The 7,588-nt window shown below is 42.8% G+C and overlaps 1 long non-coding RNA gene across 1 annotated transcript; it reads left to right on the top strand.

Moving 5' to 3' along the window:
* The first annotated feature begins 1,406 nt into the window (after window positions 1–1,406).
* Window positions 1,407–2,930, top strand: LOC144165082 (uncharacterized). Its single transcript, XR_013321346.1, has 3 exons — window positions 1,407–1,543; window positions 1,636–1,758; window positions 2,811–2,930. It is a non-coding gene; the product is annotated as an uncharacterized LOC144165082 (long non-coding RNA).
* Window positions 2,931–7,588: the final 4,658 nt, after the last annotated feature.

Below are 7,588 nucleotides of genomic sequence, written 5' to 3'. Positions count from 1 at the left end.
ATTCACTTTAAGCTTGTGTGTTTGTGGGTCGGAGTCGGCTTGACATTTCTGACTGCATACGTTAGCTAGTGCTATTTAGAAAGTTGCTGGCGCGCGCATTTCTCGAGTCTGCATGTCCCCTTATGGTGTGGTGTTGCTTAGTTTTATATTGACGGTTGCTGTACCCTCAGCGGTACTGAACCTTCTCGGGTTAGTCGCACGCTATTGTCTTGCGCGCACACACTGCACAGCTTGTTTGTCGGAGCGTCTGTCTTTAGCCTTATCGGTATTTTCAAACTTCCGTGTTAATTGCGTTGTGTTGGTCTTATGAGAGCCATAAATTTACTGTGCTAATCACGCTATTCCGCCTAATGTTGATGTGCGTTCAAGACGTTGGCGGCAGCACTGCTTACGTTTATCTGTGCTGTGTGTGTAGTTGTTCCCCGTTTCTTCCAATGCCTTCGATGAATTTAGATGGTCTATTTACACTAGTCAACTTTAGTTGGCTCCCTGACGTGTAGTGAAATGCAAGGGAAAGTGGTTGTCTGAGCAGCAGCGTAGTAACAAAACGTTCCTTTTGTGGAGGGGAAGTCAGGTGGAAACACGCAGATAGTGTGGAGCCGTTTCTATGCTGTCAATGTCAGTGGTAACCTGAGACCTCAGAATAATTACCCATAAAGCTCACGTGTGGACTATTAGAAGTTTTAACGCAACAAAGTCAGTTTAAAAATAATTCATTCCTGCCATTTTATGCTATCAATGTCAGTGGCAGCTAGAGAGTTGGAAAAGTTTCGAAACGCTCAAGTGCAAAGTTGTTGAATCATGATGTGCACCAAACATTAATCCATTTTTGTTCTCCTTTGAACGTAGAAACTATACTGCAAAAGCAGATTGCTACATTCTGTATTCATACTCTATGACCTGTTCAGAAAGAGTCTGTGGCTGACTGTGGAGACATTTGGCCCTCCACTGATAGGTTGTGACAAATGTTTTTGTTTGTCTGCAAAAAAAAATGAAAACAAATTATTTCCATTCTTTACATGCTCCTGCGAAGTCATGGCTGTGGAATTTACTGGCTGAAGACATCTTCGCCATGCTGAAGGGTCGTCGGGAAGAGGGCGGCGGATTACTAATGCCCTGTGGAGCTCATAAGCCACAAAAGAGTACCTTTTGAGTCGTGCATATTGTGCAGATATTCACCAGTTCGCATAGACCAATGACAGGTGAGCTTGAAGTATGTTCAAATATTTTTATATCTGAAATTGTTTAGCAAGAAAAGATTACCAGGGCTTCCGCTGTAAAAAAGACATTCGACTTTCGTGGAACGAATCAGACATTGTTCAATATTTTCTCGTGCTCCCTGGGTAAAGCAAGGCATAAATTTATTCTCTGATATTTTTGTTCAGTTTATTTTCTAGGCAATAGGGCGAATATAGACCTAAAACAGCTGTACAAGGAATGCATATGGCCATATTAATTGTATTTGGACCCCTTCTTGGAAGTGTATCATCAGAAGGCAACACATTAAAGCTCTTGCACGGGATGAAATCATTGCATTCTACAAGTAAGTACGCACTGCCATTTTTGGGTCTTTCATGGCGCGTTTTTAGGTAGTTTCTTTGTAACTAATGGTTTGAAACTTGAACTTCTTTTCAGTGACAGCTTGGCCTGTGGCTCAAGGTGACAGTAGGAGCTTTTCGGAACACGTTAGCGAAACTTTCCTGGAAGTGCACTTTGAGACGTCCCTGGCAGAAACACCCGGGTCTTAATTTTGGTTGGGTAAGCTGGCATTTTGTTTTTACGGGACTCAATTTCTGGGGCTGTTCATCCTAATAAAATCTCACTGTTAACAAGTTATCGTGAACGCCAATATTGGCCATTGTGTTCACATTCCGTCTATTACGGATGCTCCAACAGTGGCCAAAAAAACCACTATTTTGTATTTAAGTTTTGTAAATATTTAGCTTTCACACCTTGAGAGTTGTTGCTGTGATTTGCCAGCACCACGGACACGCCCAACGTGGTTGCTGCTACAACAATACGGAGGCAACTGACGATTTAAATTTCCCGCTTTTAATACGCCCGTAGCACCAATAATACTTCCAAATACAGGCGTAGCATGAGTAATGCTTGCATTGGATTTTGACAGGTGGTTAAATAAGGGGTAATTTTTTTTGAAGGAAATTGTTTAGAGTACAGAAAGTGACGTCTGCAAGGAAATGTGCTATAGTTGCGATTTATAAGAAAATTGTGCAACAGCCTAGTTCAGCATTAGTCAGCTCAACTTCTGCCTCATCCCACTACGAACCATGGAGGTAATACATATCGAGAGGGAAATATTTTAGGTGGAACTAATTCCCCCCAAAATTTCTGCCACAGTGCGATATTTATGATTTCATATGACTGGCCATTTATTTCTTTGCGGTAGAAACACCGTTTAGCTGTAAGTTATATTAAGCCAGCCTCACTACAGCATTCGAGGGAGCACATTATGCAGTACAGAAAAATTTTTTTGCAGAGAGAAGGTGTGTAAAATATAATGCCGAAAGGTGATTATAGTAATTGTTATTTGATTAATAAACGAAACCTCTCAAGGATAAAAAACCTTATATTTAGGATACCGTGGCAGCAAGGTGGGATACTTTCCAGAATCAGGGCAATTTCATTGATTGTCTGTGGTGATATTGTTTAGCGCACTTTCACCTTAGGCAGCACTCCCAGAAAAAACGCAAGAAATCACTGATTTTATATCAATTACTGTGTTATAAAGGGCCTAAGCAACTCACTCATTTAAAGCAACCATGTAACAAAATATTCTTGTCTCCTTGAAGGTACATGAGGTGAGCCGTAAGTCTTCTCGAGGCCCGGTTATTCTGAGAGAAGGGACTGGTGCCATCAATATTGCCCGCAAGAAACACATCACGGATTCGCCGCCTGCATTGTCACTTCAGGATGTGGTCATCCTCTTCGCCGCATATGTCATCTTTTTCATTGTGTCATCATGTTCTAATGGTTGTGTGCCTTTGAAGAGTTCTTGGGACTTTTGCAGGGAGTTCTTGGAAAGCATGAGAAATTTGACAGTGGCCTGGTGTCATTTAAGTTGGAGTCTTTGTGGAAATACTTGAAGTGTTCAGCTCTACTTGGGATTTTAAATTATTGGTAGAGGTTAAAGTATCTCTTGAAAGGCATGAAGGAGGTCAGATGAAAGGCATGAAGGGTGTGAAATCAAATGAAGAGGTTTAAGTTACTGGCACATGCAAGTTTCATGTCAACTGAACACTGGAGTTGTGCCTTATTTTTCATAATTGGCACAATGCGCAGGCTGTCTTTGAATCTATAGAGGGTGTTAGTGTAGTTCATGGCACCGCATTGTAACGTCCTATTATTCAAGTGTAGCTCATGAGATTTTTTTTCGTGGCAGTGCTGCTGCTGATGCAAAAGTGGCAGTGTTTATTTACGGAGATGGCTTGCGCCTTCATTGATAAATTTTAGTACTGTAAGTGAGCTGGCACCCATGCCGTAGAAGAATTTAAAATGTGCTTATTTGGCGTGAACAAGTCTTCTCCTTTGAACAAAGTTGCATTTCTTGCTTGGCAGTTGCAGGGATTCGGTCACAATTACACTGACAGCAAGACGGGAGGGTTTTTATAGCACGCAACTGTGAATTTTACCTAAGGTAAAACGTTGAGGCTGGAAAAAATGCTTTCAAGTCTTCTTTGTAAAACTGGTCCCCTGTATGATTCAACGCTGGCTTGTTTGCTTCTTAAGGATGTCTGACTTGTTCCCGCTTGAATTGATGACGTATATAATTAGTCTGCTTGTTAAATTTTATATGTGTAACATGCTTAGAGCTACCTGGTTTGCAAAATTATATAAGATTCACGCTAGCTTTTGTGAGATTTCCTGGGATGAATTATTTTAAACAACTACAAATTGTTTGGTCAAGTAACGTGCCTTAAGTCAAAGGCCTTTTCATGACGCTCATAAAGTCTATTTTGCCTTCAAATAGCTTGATGTTACACTTACGTCTGGTGTCAGGAAACTACTATCTTTAATAATCATGTTTTAATAGTGGGATACTGCCGCATATGACCTCTCGTGTCAAAATGTTTTATCGTTAATCTTGGCTCGAGCGTTGTTTTACTAAACTCTTGCACTGCACTGCTGTAGGTTTCTGATAATACAACCGTGTATGGCTTGTTTTTAGGCCTTTCCCTACAATTTAATAGCAAACTGCATTTTCCCAAACAGTTATGCGTAAACACAGTATGGCAAGCGCAATGAGTAATTCCGCCTTTGAATTACCTTGGTTTATCTGATAAGACAGCATATTTGATGCTCACTGTTAAATAATGTCTGTGTCAGTGCCGCGGTAGACGCACACGTCTATTTATTTATGAAGCAGTCGACCCTAATATCGTCTTTATTAACCATGTTTTTGAGTAAAAGTGAATATGTGAAAATGCCACTTGGAGCCTGGTGTTGTCGTTATGGTATTTATTCCTTGTACGTTGGTCATTTTCTCTGCAATTTAAAATAGACAGCTATTCAAATCTGAAATGTATGAATACTAACACCCAATAAAGTTGTATAGTATGTTGAAAAGCAGTGTTTGAGTCATAATAGTTTGTTTCGTGCGTATTTTAATGCAAGTATATTGTTTCTTTTATATGCAGCTGAAACCCAGCACAGGATTCTGCGGGTGAAGCCAAAGAGGGTGTGCCGCTCTAGGTGCCTCAGACTAACTTTTATATAGAACTGTGCTCCGATAGGCAACTGTTGGGAACTGTCAGGGACCACACTGCTGCGGTGGTTTCTGCTTTCCAATTGTTGGTATCACTGCGGGTCATATATCAAGGCTGTGTTAAAATGGTACTTTCGGTTCCCTGCTGATACCAATGCATCCGCCAGCCTGGCATATGACCTCGGTGTATACCGACAGGAAAGCAGAAATATTGGAAAAGTGGAGTCCCATAGACAGCTTCCCAATGCCTATAGGAACACCGTTTTATATAAACAGATGGTCTGAAGGTACCTGGAACGGCGCACAGAATAAATTCCATAATCATTTTATGTGGATCAATGTTTCAGTAACTTTAACTACCCTTTTATTTGGAACAGTGATCCGCATACTTTTATTTGGAACACCGATTCGCATAATTTAGTTGCAAAAATATGTGGTGCACTGTTGCACTTAATTTTCAGGATATGTGGAACACAGTTCCAATTATATAACTGGAACTTTTTTGCAAAAAAGTTCCAGTTACTAAGTGGATCTTACGTGGAACCAGATTAAGAGTGCACGCAAGGATGCGACACGTCAGCGCTGACGTTCGGGGTAGGCCAGTCCAATAGCGACGCAGTCTTAGGACACAACTAGGGAGTTGTGGTTTAGTGAGATCACCTTGAGGGTGATGGAATGAGTTGATTTGGACGAGTTGTGTAGAACTTTATATTGTAGAGACCTTTGTGTTAGAGTTGAATTCTATGTTAGGATTGTTAGTTAGAGATGTGAGTGTTTATCGTTTGTGTGTAGTTTAAATATTCAGTGCTTTACCTGAGGGTTTTTCATGTGTGCATTAAATGTATGTTGTTAAACAAGTCAACGGCTTCCCCGTGTCCATTTCTCCAAGCTGGTTAAGACCACCCCACCATCCGTTCACGTGACAAATAATTGGCGAGCCTGCCAGAATAGATATATCCTCACCAGGGATATTTCCATCGGGCCCTGTAACGTGTCTTACCAGCTGCGAGAATGGATTTTGGAATGTTTTTGATGTTGGTTCAGACGGGAGGTTTGAACAAAGAGCAGTTTCTGGAATTGTACGATGGAGAGAACCGCAAAGTGCACGAGAGATTGGATGCAAAGATAGAAGAATCGCGAAAAGCAAGGGAAAGGCTTGAGGCGGAGGAAAGAGGGTTGGGAGCTGAGGAAGGAGAATGGAAAATTAAAATTTTAGAGTTGGAACGACAGCATGCAGAATTAACACGGCGCCTCGAGAAAAAGAACGCGAAAACATCGGTGAACGCGCCGCACGTGAGACTGAAGGCAGGCGGGTCGCTGACCCCCACGAGGCACGTGAGGAAGAAAGCACGCAGATCGGTGATCGCGAAGGAGCCCGTGCGCTTGATAGAACGCACGTCGCAGTTCACGATGAGGAGACAAGTAAAAATGAACATAAAGAAAACGATTGTTTCTTCAGACAACCTGCTGAGGTGAAAGGCGCGTTCGAAGCGCGAGGCGATGAACGGACCGGGTGTGGCAGAATGGCAGGACAGGCGCTGGGAGATGGGCGCACCGAGAATACGCCAGTCGAGGACAGCCTATTGCCGAAGAATATTGATGATGACTCAGTGGGGTTCACGGTCTCAGATGCATTAGTAATTAAGGGTGAGGTGCCCGCAGTTCCACGGGTTCGTAGGAATAGGATCACGCAAGCAGATTTTAGCCACCTGCCGTCCGAAAGGGCCGATGATACGGAGACAAACATTGTCGTTGAAAAGGGCAATGCAGGGTTTTTAGAGAATAATGCAGCCCAATCAGCGTCTGAGCTTGTTACCGAGTCCAATGGGGCAGAGCCATGGGCTGAGGCTCCCAAACAGCTAGGGCAGCGCCCTGAGACGATTGGTTTGCAGTGGACCAAGCCAAGCGAAAACAGGACTTGGACAGGGGTACCGCAAAGAAGAAATTGGCCGCAGACAAAAAGGTTGCGCGAGCCACCAATAAGCAATCTCGCGCCGACATCAGCGAGAAAGAGCAGGAATCCTTTAGTAGGCTTTCGAAGCAAATGAAGGATGACTGCGTGTGGCATAGACGTGTTAGAGTGAGAGCGTAGCCCCGCTGACAAAGGCAGGCTAAGCAGAAAAGTGGCCAAGCTTACAGCCAAAGCGAGAAAGATGAGTTGACGATGGGCCCAGACGAGACACGATCCTAAGAAGTCCCAGAGTGAGCACTGTGGGCAAGGTAGCTCACCTCGTAGAGGAAATCATGCGCTATGTGACTTGCGAGCTAGAAGGCTTCAAAGAAACGCGCTCTGTGGCATAGTAGGAGGTGAACTCGCAAGGCTTGGGCGCATCAGACAACCATTCAGCCAGGCTACGTGCCACCGGCTATTCAGCGGGGTGACAAAAGTTGATTGTTTAAACAAAGCTGACAGTGTAGCGAAATGTGCGGAATGGTTGAGGCGGAAGACGGTGAAGATGAAGCCGTAGCGGAACGAAACCGGTTGAAATCATGGAGTCCACTTCGAAAGGAATAGGACCTATACTGGTTACAAATAAGTTGTGCATAGTCACAGCATGAATATTGTAGTATAGTGAACAGGTAAGCTTGGTGTAGATGTATATAATGGGGATATGAATGATGTAGTGACGAAGTTAGGATAGAGACATAGTGGTGTCGAATATTAGATCATTGATGCGTTTGATTTGATGATGTGTTCGAGTAGGTTGTATAAGTATGGTGGTGTAAGTGTATGAAACGTAAATGGAAGTGGTGTAGCTAAGAAGTGCGTATTGAGTAAGAGGGTTTTGAAATTTTTTATGTTAGAACAAATAGTATGAGTTGTTTGGTATAAGTGCATGACATGTAGATATAAAAGAAGTAGTT

This window comes from Haemaphysalis longicornis, unplaced genomic scaffold (genome assembly GCF_048455015.1).
Source record: "Haemaphysalis longicornis isolate Haplotype H1 unplaced genomic scaffold, Haemaphysalis longicornis Haplotype H1 scaffold_14, whole genome shotgun sequence".
Classification (NCBI taxonomy): Eukaryota; Metazoa; Arthropoda; class Arachnida; order Ixodida; family Ixodidae; genus Haemaphysalis; species Haemaphysalis longicornis.
Note: the sequence above shows the minus strand (reverse complement) of the source record. Positions and strands in the feature narration are given on the sequence as shown.